This window comes from Triticum aestivum, chromosome 5A, assembly GCF_018294505.1.
Source record: "Triticum aestivum cultivar Chinese Spring chromosome 5A, IWGSC CS RefSeq v2.1, whole genome shotgun sequence".
Lineage (NCBI taxonomy): Eukaryota > Viridiplantae > Streptophyta > Magnoliopsida > Poales > Poaceae > Triticum > Triticum aestivum.
The window spans coordinates 22,618,126-22,635,244 of record NC_057806.1 but is presented as its reverse complement, the minus strand read 5'-3'; positions in this window follow the sequence as shown (position 1 = coordinate 22,635,244).

Below are 17,119 nucleotides of genomic sequence, written 5' to 3'. Positions count from 1 at the left end.
TCCTTGCTTCTCCGTGAGTATCTTCGTTCATAACGATCATCTCTACTCCTTCTCTCTCTTGGTGGTGATTCTTTGCTTCTTCTTTTTGGAGAATCTTCTCTTCTCTTGTAGGGAGCCGTACACTCATTGGAATAGTGTCCGGGTCTTCCACAACTGTAGCAGTTTCGCTCTCGACTAGAAGATCTTTTGTCATTGTAGGACCTTGACTTGAAGCTTCTATCTTTGCTTCTACTCTTGTAGAACTTGTTGAAGTTCTTCACCATTAAGCTCAATTCTTCATTGAAGTTTTGTTTCTCACTTGATGATGTAGGGGCTTCACATGAGGCTTTGTAGGCACCACTTGATTTGTTGTGAAGTTCCTCTTTATCCTTAAGTGACATCTCATGAGCAACAATTCTTCCAATCACCTCCGTTGGCTTGAGATCTTTGTAATTGGGCATCATTTGGATCAATGTGCACACGGTATCATATTTTCCATCCAAGGCTCTTAGAATCTTCTTGATGATGAATCTATCGGTCATCTCTTCACTTCCTAAGCCGGCAATCTCATTTGTGATGAGAGCAAGCCTAGAGTACATTTCAGCGACACCTTCACCATCCTTCATTTTGAACTTGTCAAGTTGACTTTGAAGCACATCCAACTTGGATTCCTTGACGGAGTCGGTACCTTCGTGCATATCAATCAAAGTGTCCCAAATTTCCTTTGCATTCTCAAGACGGCTGATTTTGTTGAATTCTTCGGGGCACAATCCGTTGAAGAGAATATCACAAGCTTGAGCATTGTATTGCAACATCTTCAACTCATCCGCGGTAGCTTCACGGTTTGGTTCTTTCCCATCAAAGAAGTCACCTTGCAAACCAACACACACAATAGCCCAAACGGCGGGGTTATGTCCAAGAATATGCATTTTCATTTTATGCTTCCAACTAGCAAAATTAGTACCATCAAAGTAAGGACCTCTACGGTGATAATTTCCCTCGCTAGACGCCATACTCTCCTAGGTTGTGAAACCAAGGCTATGACCACCAAAAGCTATGGAGATCAAAGCAAATGGAGACCAAAGCTCTGATACCACTTGTAGGATCGAAAGTATGTCTAGAGGGGGGGTGATTAGACTACTTGACCAAATAAAAACTTAACCTTTTCCCAATTTTAGTTCTTGGCAGATTTTAGCTATTGTAGGACAAGTCAAGCAATCATCACACAATTCAAGCAAGCATGCAAAGAGTATATTGGCAGCGGAAAGTAAAGCATGCAACTTGCAAGAATGTAAAGGGAAGGGTTTGGAGAATTCAAACGCAATTGGAGACACGGATGTTTTTCCCGTGGTTCGGATAGGTGGTGCTATCCTACATCCACGTTGATGGAGACTTCAACCCACGAAGGGTAACGGTTGCGCGAGTCCACGGAGGGCTCCACCCACGAAGGGTAATGGTTGCGCGAGTCCACGGAGGGCTCCACCCACGAAGGGTCCACGAAGAAGCAACCACCCACGAAGGGTCCACGAAGAAGCAACCTTGTCTATCCCACCATGGCCATCGCCCACGAAGGACTTGCCTCACTAGCGGTAGATCTTCACGAAGTAGGCGATCTCCTTGCCCTTACAAACTCCTTGGTTCAACTCCACAATCTTGTCGGAGGCTCCCAAGTGACACCTAGCCAATCTAGGAGACACCACTCTCCAAGAAGTAACAAATGGTGTGTTGATGATGAACTCCTTGCTCTTGTGCTTCAAATGATAGTCTCCCCAACACTCAACTCTCTCTCATAGGATTTGGATTTTGTGGAAAGAAGATTTGAGTGGAAAGCAACTTGGGGAAGGCTAGAGATCAAGATTCATATGGTAGGAATGGAATATCTTGGTCTCAACACATGAGTAGGTGGTTCTCTCTCAGAACATATGAGTTGGAATTGTGTATGTGTTCTGATGGCTCTCTCCACGAATGAAGAGGAGGTGGAGGGGTATATATAGCCTCCACACAAAATCCAACCGTTACACACAGTTTTCCAATCTCGGTGGGACCGAATCAACAAACTCGGTCGGACCGAAAAGGTAAACCTAGTGACCGTTAGAGATTTTCGGTGGGACTGACATGCAACTCGGTAGGACCGATATGGTTAGGGTTTGGGCATAACGTAATCTCGGTGAGACCGATTACACAAACTCGGTGAGACCGAGTTTGGTAATAAGCTAACCAGAGAGTTGGTCAGGCAAACTCGGTGGGACCGATTTGCTCTTTCGGTGAGACCGAAAAGTTACAAAAGGGAAACAAAGAGTTTACATTGCAATCTCGGTGGGACCGATTCGCTCTTTCGGTGAGACCGAAAAGTTACGAAAGGGAAACAGAGAGTTTGCAATCCCATCTCGGTGAGACCGAGATCCCTATCGGTAGAACCGAATTGCTAGGGTTTGGCAGTGGCTTATGACAAGTGAAACTCGGTGGCGCCGGATAGAAAGAATCGGTAGGACCGAGTTTGGCTTAGGGTTTAGGTCATATGTGGATATGGGAAAGTAGTTGAGGGTTTTGGAGCATATCACTAAGCACATGAAGCAAGAGGCTCATTAAGCAACACCTCATCCCTCCTTGATAGTATTGGCTTTTCCTAAAGACTCAATGTGATCTTGGATCACTAAAATATAAAATGAAGAGTCTTGAGCTTTTGAGCTTGAGCCAATCCTTTGTCCTTAGCATTTTGAGGGTTCCACTTTCACATCCATGCCATGCCAATCATTGAGCTTTCCTGAAATAGTCATCTTGGAATAGCATTAGCTCAATGAGCTATATGTTGTTATGAATTACCAAAACCACCTAGGGATAGTTGCACTTTCAGCTGCATAAGCTCTCACCCATGTGGGAGGGCCCGTTTAGGATTGCTCGTGTCTCCAGGCCTGACACTGTGTGCCTAGAGACGCAGGACGGGGTCCCCATCCAGAACGCCTGGAACATCCAACACCTCCGGAAGTTCTACCAATGAAGCAAGGCCCAGTGCCTATGAAGGTCTCCGCTCGTGACACTCTCATGTAATAATGAGTGGGGATGTACATGCCCTGGAGTCTCAGGAGTTCCGCCCTCGGGCCTCGGGGGCTCCCTCCCACGTCCTAGTGGCAGCACTTAGCTCCGCGCTGCTGAGAAGACTAGACTAGGTGCCGGACGCGGCTGTTCATTTGCTTTCTGTAGTTGGCTTGCCTCTTTTCCTTTAAAGAAATTTAGAGTTCCAGCGTTTCTCGTTGGCTTGCCTCCTCTTCTTGTTTCTTCCCTCGATCCTTTTTTTTCGCCAGGGAGGGCGGCAGTTGCCCGACGCTCTCCCTCGCACACCCCGCGAGGGGGGCTGGACAGGTAGTGTGTGCGTGCGCACTCCCCTGGTCTCCGCAGGGTGTTCTCGTCTGAGCTCTTCATAGACGCATCCCCCTTTTTAGTCTGTGCCCCATGGGTACCGCGACGCGGTGTGTTTAGCCCTAACCAGCCCATACGTGAGGCCTCGCTCAAGGAGGGCTAACGATTTCTAACAAAGTTTTGCAACTTCATGATGCAGCTTCGCGATGTTACCTGAATCAATAGTGGGGAAGCCCCACCAGGTGCCCAGAGACGCGCGCCCTCATGAGGTCAAAGCTACCCCGGATGCATCAAGCTAAGTTACCCCTCTACACCCGTATAAGGCATAGATCTCACAACACAACCCGGAAACAATAAACGCGCCATAAAAGCAACATAAGCACCACGGTTCATTACATGCCCTTGTAGGTCCTCGAATTCGTTTCTGACAATGCAGGGGAAAGGGAAAGAGAGGACAAGCAAAAGCAGCTCCTAAGACGTGGCTGCTCACGAGAGTTGGCACCCAGACTCAGCCAGAGCCCTCCTCACGCTTCACCAGGGCGCGACGATGGGATGACCCGCCACCATCCTCGAAGCGGGCCCGGCGGCATGGCGGCTAGTCGTAGCCACCACTGCTGGAGCTTTCACCGGAGGAGGAGCTGCCGTAGCTGGGTGAGCTGCGGTCGCTGCCGAGGGCAAGGCCCCCCTCGTGCTCGTCACGACCATCGCCAAGGCCAAGCACCTCGCCACCATCGTCGTCGTCTTCAGGACAGCATCCGGCGCGGCGACCATCTTCCCTGAACACCCTCATGAAGAGGGCCGTTGCACTGTCGTACTTGAAGTGGTGGGTGCACCGCGTGCCCAGACCATGCGCGTGGGTGAATGTCTGCCAGCCGCGGGCTAGGGCTATGTGGCCCGCAGAGGAGACCTCCACCGTGACCCACGAAGCCTTGCTGCAGTAGCCGTCAGCCTGCAGCTAGAGGCCGCCGGGACCTGGGGCCGGCAGTTCGCCGACGAAGGAGCGGGGAAGTTGAAGCCAGGTGCCGTCCGGGTTCGTCGACCACATGACAAACTCCGGCAGCATCTCTGCCGAGTGGAAGCGCGGCCGGGGAGGCCGGGCGACCAAGGCATGCATCCCCTCATCGACGGGGCTGCCCCGACCAAGGCGGCTCCCTCCGTGCGAAGGAGCACTATCCTGGCCGCCAAGGACGGCGCCGGACCCCGAAGGAGTCCGCCTACGCCCATGAGGGACTGTAGCGGGGGTCGCGGCATGCTCCTGGTGAGCTTTCCCCTTCTCGGCTGCCAAGAATCTCTTCACTGGCGCCATGGGTGTCGCGGCAAGGAGGAAGAAGGAGAAGCAGGAGGAGTGGAGGAAGAGATGGATGATAGGGGCTCCGCCCCCTTCCCATTTATAGCAAGGAGGAGGCCAACCGCCGGCCTCCATGATCTAAGGTAATAATGACCTTTTTTGCATGCAATAGGGACTCATCAAGTCGGGCAGTTGCCGAGGCAGCGTGGGGAAGCGGAGACGCCCATGTCCCGTCAATCGCCACGCGTCAATCAAGGCCGCAGGCTGTTAGGGCCTGTGGCGCTCCGCACTTGACCCTTGGCTTCGCCGCGAAGCCAAGCACGAGCGCGCCTTGGGCCCGGGGCTACTGTATGAGTCCTGGGAACGGGGGTACCCAGACTTGCCTGCCTGCGGCCCAGGGTGTGTCTCCACTAGCGGCCTGGTACGGCCCATCTTCATCAACCAACGCTCAAGACTCTCGCGAGGGGCCAAGCCTCGTGAGGCGGACGACACAAGACCTCCTTAGGGGCAGCCTCACTAGGCTGGCTCGCGAGGAGCGGAGAGATCAAGGCAAGGGATGCCTCGTGAGGTTTCCATGACGTGAGCCATGACGACTGAGGCCAGGCGGGATCTAGCGGGCACAGAGTGCCAGTTTCCTCTTTGGTGCTAAAGAGGCAGGCGCAGGTGAGGAGTCCCGAGACGTCAGGCAAAGCTTTCCATATCGGTGCAACGAGACCAAGACCAGCAGGATGGCAAGACGGAGGTCACCATGGAGCCCACGACGGCATCACCACCAGAGCCTTTGGCAGGCGGAGACCACCTTTTGTCAGGATAACTTGCACTCACTGTCCCCCATCAAATTGGCCATTGTGGGATCCCTTCCCGCCTAATATTTGGGGAGAGGACCCAGTCCTCTATAAATAGGGCTAGCCACCACCATAGCAGGAGAGAGGATTCAAATCATCCCAAACCACACAAGCTCATCGAGCTCAAGAACACCTCTCCTTAGGAGGCTGTTCTTCCCTTGTACTTGTTCATCCCCAGCCTACAAGGCAATCCACCACACCACACTGGAGTAGGTTATTACACCGCAAAGGTGGCCTGATCCAGTATAAACTCTTGTGTCCCTTGTTCCTCGGGTTCAGCAAGCTAGGCTTTGGGATCGTTGCGAGAGTGTGAGCTAGGGGGATAGAGATCTTCGTGCGCACCCGAGTGTTGGAACCTCAAGGATTTGCCGGAACCCGTAATCCGATAGTCTCCACTGTTACAACAGAGGAGTGTGAAACACAGCAGCCCAGTGAACTTGGCATGTGCACCACTCCCTGCTTCCTCATGTAATACTACCATAGTGTTGACTAAAAGGTTGGCTATAATTTTACAACTTTTTCTCACTTTCTCTCTATCTATTTCCTCTCAAATGTTTTTACCTTTCTTTTTAGACACAATTGTTTTTTATGCCTCTATTTTTAGAATTAGTTTTTTATACCTAGGAGCACATGTAGAGACGGGCTCTTGCAGAGCCCACTCCTTGACTTTGTCAATGCCTCTCTCCCCTCCACATAAGCAGGCTTATAGCCCAGTATTTTACTAGTACTACTTGCTATGAATGCGGGCAGCTGGCGTCTGAGGGGGAGCGCGCGTGGGAGGGGGGAGGGGTTTTCTGGTGGGCCAAGGTGGTCAGAAGCGGGCTTGGAAGCTGTCTGGACTCCCGCATGGCCCACCTCACATTATCACCATATATTTCTTGGAGTCCGTGTGCGGCGGGCGGGCGATCTCTTCTCCCTCCCCCGTCTCTCTCTTCTCAGCCGACGCCTGCCGGGCAATTGGATTTCGGCTATCGATGGTTTATTCAATTGCAGTCCCACATGTCAGTGAAAATGCAATACAACGCGTGTCCTCTCTAGTGAGCGGCATGCGAGCCGGACTGTCAGGGGTGCGACGCGAACGTGACGCGTACGAGTCATAAGTGTGCCGCCTTTTCTTTTTGAACTTGCAAAGCATAACATTTTCGTGCGATCCATCGATAGAAATCCAGAACAAAATGACGAGGGCGGGGCTTTCCCGCGCGTTAGGCAGGCTAGTTTGAGTGATATGACGTACTACAGTGTCGTCCACTTGCTCCATTTTTATGTAAGCAAGAGTCTACACTCTTACGTGGGAGGAATGCGAAACATGGCGGGTCTGATTTTGATCGAGGGATAACTGTTCCTTGCGAAATAATGGAGCACTGTTAGCGACTATAGCATGATAGTTAGGGCATCTCCAGCGCTGGCCCACAAATTTACACCCACATCTATTCAAGGACACTGATGCCAGAGGATGCCATCCAATGCTGCCCGCATACCTTTCGACAACTACATGAACTAACCAGACGAAATTCGTGCAAACAAAGCAAATTTCAAATTAACCAGATGAAATTCATTACATTTGGAAAACTTTTCCTATAAACTGGATGAAATTCATTACAATTTCGCACAAACCGTACTAAAACCTACTGTAAACCTAATCTAAACGATCACCGGTGCCCGACCACCATGTCTGGCCATGAACCCCGAGAAAGCCGGCCATTGCCTTTTCCTCCTCCTCATCCGCCTCGATAACCTCCTCCTCCGGAGCACAAGGTTCTAAAGATTTCCGCCTCCACGTCGCCGTCAAACGGCTAATTGGTCGTTGATGTTTATCCCACCAAGCTTGGCGTCGACTGAGTCCAGGAGCAGTGGCCTTCCTGGGACCAGAGCGGCGGTGACCTACCGTGTACTACTGTTCCTCGCTGTCACATGCGCCCGCGCATGCGCGCCGGCTTCGTGGTCGTGGCGGCGGAGGGCGGCCGGGGGGGTGATGTCTACTACACAACCTTCTTCTTGTAGACGTTGTTGGGCCTCCAAGTGCAGAGGTTTGCAGGACAGTAGCAAATTTCCCTCAAGTGGATGACCTAAGGTTTATCAATCCGTAGGAGGCGTAGGATGAAGATGGTCTCTCTCAAGCAACCCTGCAACCAAATAACAAACAGGCTCTTGTGTCCCCACCACACCCAATACAATGGTAAATTGTATAGGTGCACTAGTTCGGTGAAGAGATGGTGATACAAGTGGTATATGGATGGTATATAAAGGTTTTTGTAATCTGAAAATATAAAAACAGCAAGGTAACTAATGATAATAGTGAGCACAAACGGTATTGCAATGCTAGGAAACAAGGCTTTGGGGTTCATACTTTCACTAGTGCAAGTTCTCTCAACAATAATAACATAATTGGATCACATAACTATCCCTCAACATGTAACAAAGAGTCACTCCAAAGTCACTAATAGCGGAGAACAAACAAAGAGATTATGGTAGGGTACGAAACCACCTCAAAGTTATTCTTTCCAATCAATCCGTTGGGCTATTCCTATAAGTGTCACAAACAGCCCTAGAGTTCGTACTAGGATAACACCTTAAGACACAAATCAACCAAAACCCTAATTTCACCTAGATACTCCAATGTCACCTCAAGTATCCGTGGGTATGATTATATGATATGCATCACACACACTCTCAGATTCATCTATTCAACCAACACATAGAACCTCAAAGAGTGCCCCAAAGTTTCTATCGGAGAGTCAAGACGAAAACGGGTGCCAACCCCTATGCATAGATTCCCAAGGTCACGGAACCCGCAAGTTGATCACCAAAACATACATCAAGTGGATCATAGAATACCCCATTGTCACCACAAGTATCCCACGCAAGACATACATCAAGTGTTCTCAAATCCTTAAAGAATCAATCCGATAAGATAACTTCAAAGGGAAAACTCAATCCATTACAAGAGAGTAGAGGGGGAGAAACATCATAAGATCCAACTATAATAGCAAAGATCGCGATACATCAAGATCGTATCACCTCAAGAACACGAGAGAGAGAGAGAGAGAGAGAGATCAAACACATAGCTACTGGTACATACCCTCAGCCCCGAGGGAGAACTACTCCCTCCTCGTCATGGAGAGCACCGGGATGATGAAGATGGCCACTTGAGAAGGATTGCCCCTCCGGCAGGGTGCCGGAACGGCTCTAGATTGGTTTTCGGTGGCTACGGAGGCTTCTGGAGACGGAACTCCCGATCTATTCTGCTCCCCGAAGTTTTTATGGTATATGGGTATCTATGGGAGGAAGAAGTACGTCGGTGGACCTTCGGGCTGTCCACGAGGCAGGGGGGCGTGCCCAGGGGGGTGGGCGCGCCCCCCACCCTCTTGGGCAGCCCGGGACTCTCCTGGTCCATCTCCGATATTTCGTGGGCTTCTTCTGGTCCAATAATAAGTTCCGTGAAGTTTCAAGTCAATTGGACTCTGTTTGATTTTCCTTTTCTATGATACTCTAAAACAAGGAAAAAACAGAAACTGGCACTGGGCTCTGGGTCAATAGGTTAGTCCCAAAAATAATATAAAAGTGTCTAATAAAGCCCATAAACATCCAAAACAGATAATATAATAGCATGAATACTTCATAAATTATAGATACGCTGGAGACGTATCAGCATCCCCAAGCTTAATTCCTGCTCGTCCTCGAGTAGGTAAATGATAAAAGAAATAATTTATGAAGTGTGAATGCTAGCAGGTGCACAAGTTTGATCAATGATAATTTCAATCACCTTTTCTAGCATCATTATATATCATAACAATAGATCATCTCATAAAGCTTCTCATGATCAAGTAACAAACTATTCACATGTTAAAGTATAGATCATAAACTTTCTTGAAAACTAACAAACCGTGTTATCAGACATCAAACAATTACAATTCATCTTATTTTCAGGAAGAGTCTATGTCAGAGCTTTGATTTAGCAAACCCCACATACTCAACTATCATGTAGTCTTTCACAATTGCTAACACTCACGCGATATTCATGGGTTCAAAGTTTTAATCAGACACAGAGAAAGATAGGGGCTTATAGATTCGCCTCCCAACCTTTTACCTCAAGGGTAATGTCAACAATAATAGTTCATGATGCCTTACATCCAATTGGATATATACATACCAGAATATTTCCAACACAATGTGCTTGCCAAAGGATAAAATGTAAAAGGAAAGGTGAAGATCACCATGACTCTTGCATAAGGTAAAAGAAAATATAGGCCCTTCGCAGAGGGAAGCAGAGGTTGCCATGCGCTTTTATAGTTGGATGCACAAAATCTTAATGCGAGGGAACGTCACTTTATATTGCCACTTGTGATAGGGACCTTTATTATGCAGTCCGTTGCTTTTATTGCTTCCATATCACAAGATCGTATAAAGCTTATTTTCTCCACACTAAAAGATCATACATATTTAGAGAGCAATTTTTATTGCATGCACCGATGAAAACTTACTTGAAGGATCTTACTCAATCCATAGGTAGGTATAGTGGACTCTCATGGCAATACTGGTTTAAGGGATGTTTGGAAGCACAAGTAGTATCTCTACTTGGTGCGAAGAATTTGGCTAGCATGAGGGGGAAAGGCAAGCTCAACATGTTGGGCGATCCATGACAATATACTTTATTTCGAATATAAGAAAACATAACCCATTATGTTGTCTTCCTTGTCCAACATCAACCTTTTAGCATGTCATATTTTAATGAGTGCTCACAATTACAAAAGATGTCCAAGATAGTATATTTATATGTGTAATCTCTCTTCCTTCAATATTCTTTCATGAATTGTTCAAGTGACCAATACAATGTTTGCTAACCTTCAATAAATTTACCACCTCTACTTCTTATATGTAAAGTCATTACTCCCCATGGGATAAGCATATGAAACATATATATTTTCCGATTTATGATATTCGCTCATTCAACTATTTACTCATAGGATATAAGTGAAGCACACGAGTAAATGACAAACTACTCCAAAAAGATATAAGTGAAGATCAATGAGTAGTTGAATAATTACGCAACTATATGAAGACTCTCTAACATTTAATAATTTCAGATCTTGATATTTTATTCAAACAGCAAGCAAATCAAAATAAAATGACATTCTAAGAATGGCAAACATCATGTGAAGAAGCAAAAACTTAGGATCAACCGAAACTAACCGATAGTTGTTGAAGAAGAAAGGTGGGATGCCAACCGGGGCATCCCCAAGCTTAGACGCTTGAGACTTCTTGAAATATTATCTTGGGATGCCTTGGGCATCCCCAAGCTTGAGATTTTGTGTCTCCTTAATTCCTCTCATATCACGGTCTCCCTAAATCTCAAAAGCTTCATCCGCACAAAACTCAACAAGGACTCGTGAATAAGTTAGTATAAACCAATGCAAAAACCTTATCATAATCCACTGTAGCAAATCACTAAAATTATTATTCAACATTGCATACTAAATACCTCTGCATATTTAATAGTCCTATCCTCAAATAGAATCATTAAAGAAGCAAACATATGCAAACAATGCAAACATAACAGCAATCTGCCTAAACAAGACAATCTGTAAAGAGTGCAGCAAGATCCGTACTTCACTAACTCCAAAAATTATGAAAGAAAATTCCCACTGTAGTAAATTTATCAGAGCTTAATATTCAAAAGGTTTCAATATTTTATCACATTCTGACTTTTCTAGGGAATTATTGCAACAGAGGTAAACTTTCTGTTTTCAAACAGCAACCTGAAGACTTGTAAAATAGGCATAGTAAAGGCTATCAATGCCAAATAAAAGATGCAAAACATTGTTCTAAATAACAGCAAGCAAATCCTAACAAAATAAATTGACGCTCCAAGAAAAATACATATCATGTGGTGAATAAAAATATAGCTCCAAGTAAAGTTACTGATGAACGAAGACGAAGGAGGGGATGCCTTCCGGGGCATCCCCAAGCTTAGTCTCTTGGTTGTCCTTGAATATTACCTTGGATTTCCTTGGGCATCCCCAAGATTAGGCTCTAACCACTCCTTATTCCATAGTCCACCGAATCTTTACCCAAAACTTGAAAACTTCACAACACAAAACTTAATAGAAAACTCGTAAGCTCCATTAGCGAAAGAAAACAAAACACCACTTCAAGGTACTGTAATGAACTCATTATTTATTTATATTGGTGTTAAACCTACTGTATTCCAACTTATCTATGGTTTATAAACTCTTTTACTAGCCATAGATTCATCAAAATAAGTAAACAACACATGAAAAACAGAATCTGTCAAAAACAGAACGGTCTGTAGTAATCTGTAACTAATACAAACTTCTGGAACCCCAAAAATTCTAAAATAAATTGCTGGACGTGAGGAATTTATCTATTAATCATCTTCAAAAATAATTAACTAAGTATCACTCTCCAATAAACAATGGCAGCAATTCTCGTGAGCGCTAAAGTTTCTGTTTTTTTACAGCATGATCAACAAGACTTTCCCCAAGTCTTCCTAGTGGTTCTACTTGGCACAAACACTAACTAAAACATAAAACTCAATAATAACAGAGGCTAGATAAATTATTTATTGCTAAACAGGATTAAAAAGCAAGGAACAAAAATAAAATTAGGTTGCCTCCCAATAAGCGCTATCGTTTAACGCCCCTAGCTAGGCATGATGATTTCAATGATGCTCACATAAAGGATAAGAATTGAAACATAAGAGAGCATCATGAAGAATATGACTAGCACATTAAAGTCTAACCCACTTCCTATGCATAGGGATTTTGTGAGAAAACAACTTATGGAAACAAGAATCAACTTGCATAGGAAGGTAAAACAAGCATAACTTCAAAATTTTAAGCACATAGAGAGGAAACTTGATATTATTGCAATTCCTACAAGCATATATTCCTCCCTCATAATAATTTTCAGTAGCATCATGAATGAATTCAAAAATATAACCAGCACCTAAAGCATTCTTTTCATGATCTACAAGCATAGAAATTTTATTACTCTCCACACAAGCAAAATTCTTCTCATGAATAGTAGTGAGAGCAAACTCAACAAAATAATTAACATGTGAGGCATAATCCAATTGAAAACTAAAATCATGATGAAAAGTTTCATGGATATCATTATTCTATATAGCATACAAGTCATCACAATAATCATCATAGATAGCAACTTTGTTCTCATAATCAATTGGAACCTCTTCTGGAATACTGGATTCATCACAAAATAAAGTCATGACCTCTCCAAATCCACTCTCATCAATATAATCATCATAAATAGGAGGCATGATTTCATCATAATAAATTTGCTCATTAAAACATGGGGGACAAAAAATATCATCTTCATCAAACATAGCTTCCCCAAGCTTGTGGCTTTGCATAGATATTCAAGGAATTCATACTAACAACATTGCAATCATGCTCATCATTCAAATATTTAGTTCCAAACATTTTAATGCATTCTTCTTCTAACACTTTGGCACAATTTTCCTTTCCATCATACTCACGAAAGATATTGAAAAGATGAAGCGTATGAGGCAAACTCAATTCCATATTTTTTGTAGTTTTCTTTTATAAACTAAACTAGTGCTAAAACAAGAAACAAAAAGATTCGATTGCAAGATCTAAAGACATACCCCCAAGCGCTAACCCCCCCCCCCCCCGGCAACGGCGGAAGAAAAGAGATTGATGTCTACTACACAACCTTCTTCTTGTAGACGTTGTTGGGCCTCCAAGTGCAGAGGTTTATAGGACAGTAGCAAATTTCCCTCAAGTGGATGACTAAGGTTTAACAATCCGTAGGGGGCGTAGGATGAAGATGGTCTCTCTCAAGCAACCCTGCAACCAAATAACAAAGAGTCTCTTGTGTCCCCAACACACCCAATACAATGGTAAATTGTATAGGTGCACTAGTTCTGCGAAGAGATGGTGATACAAGTGGTATATGGATGGTAGATAAAGGTTTTGGTAATCTGAAAATATAAAAACAGCAAGGTAACTAATGATAAAAGTGAGCACAAACGGTACTGCAATGCTAGGAAACAAGGCCCAGGGTTCATACTTTAACTAGTGCAAGTTCTCTCAACAATAATAACATAATTGGATCACATAACTATCCCTCAACATGCAACAAAGAGTCACTCCAAAGTCATTAATAGCGGAGAACAAACAATGAGATTATGGTAGGGTATGAAACCACCTCAAAGTTATTCTTTCCAATCAATCCGTTGGGCTATTCCTATAAGTGTCACAAACAGCCCTAGAGTTCATACTAGAATAACACCTTAAGACACAACTCAACCAAAACCCTAATGTCACCTAGATACTCCAATGTCACCTCAAGTATCCGTAGGTATGATTATACGATATGCATCACACAATCTCAGATTCATCTATTCAACCAACACATAGAACCTCAAAGAGTGCCCCAAAGTTTCTACCGGAGAGTCAAGACGAAAACGTGTGCCAACCCCTATGTATAGATTCCCAAGGTCACGGAACCCGCAAGTTGATCACCAAAACATACATCAAGTGGATCATAGAATACCCCATTGTCACCACAGGTATCCCACGCAAGACATACATCAATTGTTCTCAAATCCTTAAAGACTCAATCCGATAAGATAACTTCAAAGGGAAAACTCAATCCATTACAAGAGAGTAGAGGGGGAGAAACATCATAAGATCCAACTATAATAGCAAAGCTAAGGATCCATCAAGATCGTATCACCTCAAGAACACGAGAGAGAGAGAGATCAAACACATAGCTACTGGTACATACCCTCAGCCCCAAGGGAGAACTACTCCCTCCTCGTCATGGATGGCACCGGGGTGATGAAGATGGCCACCGGAGAAGGATTGCCCCCTCTGGCAGGGTGCCGGAACGGGTCTATATTGGTTTTCGGTGGCTACGGAGGCTTCTAGCGACGGAACTCCCGATCTATTCTGCTCCCCGTAGTTTTTAGGGTATATGGGTATATATGGGAGGAAGAAGTACATCGGTGGACCTCCGGGCTGTCTACGAGGCAGGGGCGCGCCCAGGGGGGTGGGCGCGCCCCCACCCTCGTGGGCAGGTCGGGACTCTCCTGGTCCATCTCCGATACTCTGTGGGCTTCTTCTGGTCCAAAAATAAGTTCCGTGAAGTTTCAGGTCAATTGGACTTTGTTTGATTTTCCTTTTCTGCGATACTCTAAAACAAGGAAAAAACAAAAAACTGGCACTGGGCTCTGGGTTAATAGGTTAGTCCCAAAAATAATATAAAAGTGTCTAATAAAGCCCATAAACATCCAAAATAGATAATATAATAGCATGAATACTTCATAAATTATAGATACATTGGAGACGTATCAGGGGGGAGTCGGCGATCTCCTTTGTCCGCTCCTGCGACAGTACGTCCAAGAGAGCTTTGGGGCGCACCCGGAGCAGAGCTGCCGATGTCCTTCACCTGCTCCTGCGACAGTACGTGCAAGAGATCTTTGGGGCGCGCCTGGAGCAGAGCCGCCGATGTCCTTCGTCTGCTCCTGCGACAGTACGTCCAAGAGAGCTTTGGAGTGCCAGGAGGCCATGGTTGGAGTGGTGCCGAAAGAAGGAAGGGACCAGGGGAGAATAAGTGTGGGTCTTTGGCTATGGCTCGGAGCTGGGGCTCAAGTTAATATAGTGGGCGAATGGCAATGAGCCGCGGTAGATGGATGCACGGCTGGCACCAGAGTAGGTTCGTCGGCAGCCGCATGTCATTAATGTGGGCGGCGGACGGAAGGATGGTCGTGATATTGTTAACGCGGAGCAGTCGCTTGCACCGGGATGCCGCACGGGTGGCGCTCTCTCGGCCGTCGCGGTGCTACAATGCCGGCGCCAGTGAGAGGTCGCGTCGAGCGTGAACGCGGACGCTGCTGCAGTGACCTAACTGCAGGTACAGTTGGGTCACTGACATGTGGTCCCAACAGTCATCTGGCTCGCATGTCAGTGACACACCAACTGCACCTGCAGTTAAGTCCCGTGAATGCGGCATTGACTTTCTGGAGAGACGGTGACCGTTTCAGGCGGGAAGCGCACGCTAGCGATGGAAGGGGTTTCGGTAGGCCAAGGCGGTCAGATGCTGGCGTGGTGGTAAAATGTGAACTCATGGATGACGAGCCTTTGAAGCGTATGCGGCATGTATTGACAACCAGGCGTCCATGCAACCGCTCTTGTCGCCAGCTAGCCTTCGACGACCACCATCAGACACCACACAACCATGCATAACTTACGAATAATGGATGAATCAATCAGACACACACTCGTGTGAAGTGGCACTATGATCGGTCACTCACGATACATATATATGTACCATAGTACCCTCTCTAGTTAAGCTGTTTTATAGATTGTCGTTGTGATGGATGATATACATGAGCAAGGTGCCGAGTCATGAGTATGACCGTTGGTGTTGAGCCAGGTGAATACATGCTCGGTGTTCGCGGAGGCCTCCAGCAAACATCTAAACAGTAATGTCAGGCACCGCCGGGGCACGCAGGGATGAGCTCGCTGTTTGCGTTGCGCCATGAGCAGGACTTTGATTGAGAGGGCGACGTGCATGCATTAGCATGGTTTGACGGCGTGAGCATGAGTGTATGCACATGCACATGCTACTTGCCTCTATGGACCATGTGCGCTAATATGTGTGCATCATGTATAATATAAAAAAATTGGTTTGTGCATTTAACGCAATGTATTTCATTTTCATTTGGCTGACGAGTGTGCGTTGCAATGACGAGTCCGTGGTTTGATTCCTCAGATACGCATAATTTTGGTTTTTATTTCTTTCTCCACTGACAGGTAGGCCCGCATAGATAGATAGATAAAGAACATGAGTTGATGAGGCGCATGCGGACTGTTTGACTGGTCAACCAGACAAATATGGAGCTATACACTAAGCCAGTGACCGTATAATCACCATATCTCGTATACAATGATCAGAGTGAGCTATCAAGACAAGTTCGATGACCGCCAATGCGTTTTACTTAATAATAAATGACCAGGATTGAAGGGAAATCCAGATTTCCTTTGTCTTATGTCCTTGAGCTCTTAACAAACCAATGCACCATACGGTTGTCCGGCCACTCCACCCCAGAGCTCTCACCAAGCGTCGTTCATGCCACCGCGCCACACACTAACCGGTAAGGAAGCAATGGCATCCCGCCGCGTCGAGTTCCTCGCCGCCCATGACCGCACACAAAATGGTAGGGAAGCGATGGCATCGCACCGTGCCGAGTTCATCGCCGCTCGTGACCTCACACCTACGTGTGCAGAATTTGAAGTTGCCAAGGCCGAATGGGCGGTAGAGCAAGAGGCGACCAAAGCCACACAGAGGGAGCAGAAAAGTCAGAAAGCACTCAAGAAAAGAGAGGCCCGCCGCCGCCAAAAAGAAGAGGACGCACGCGCTGCTGCGGAGAGGTCGGCGGAGATCCAAGCACGGTGGGGTGTCGCCGACAAAGCCGGGAAGGAGAACGGCGGCGTCTGTCCAGCATGTGAGAAGTAGTAGTACTAGTAGTTAGTGTGTGTGTCTGTCTGTGTTTCCCGTACGTTTTATTAATTAATTACGAGCATGTACCAGTACTAACTACTATAGTTTTAAGACCAAATTACCAGAACATTAGCCTAGACTC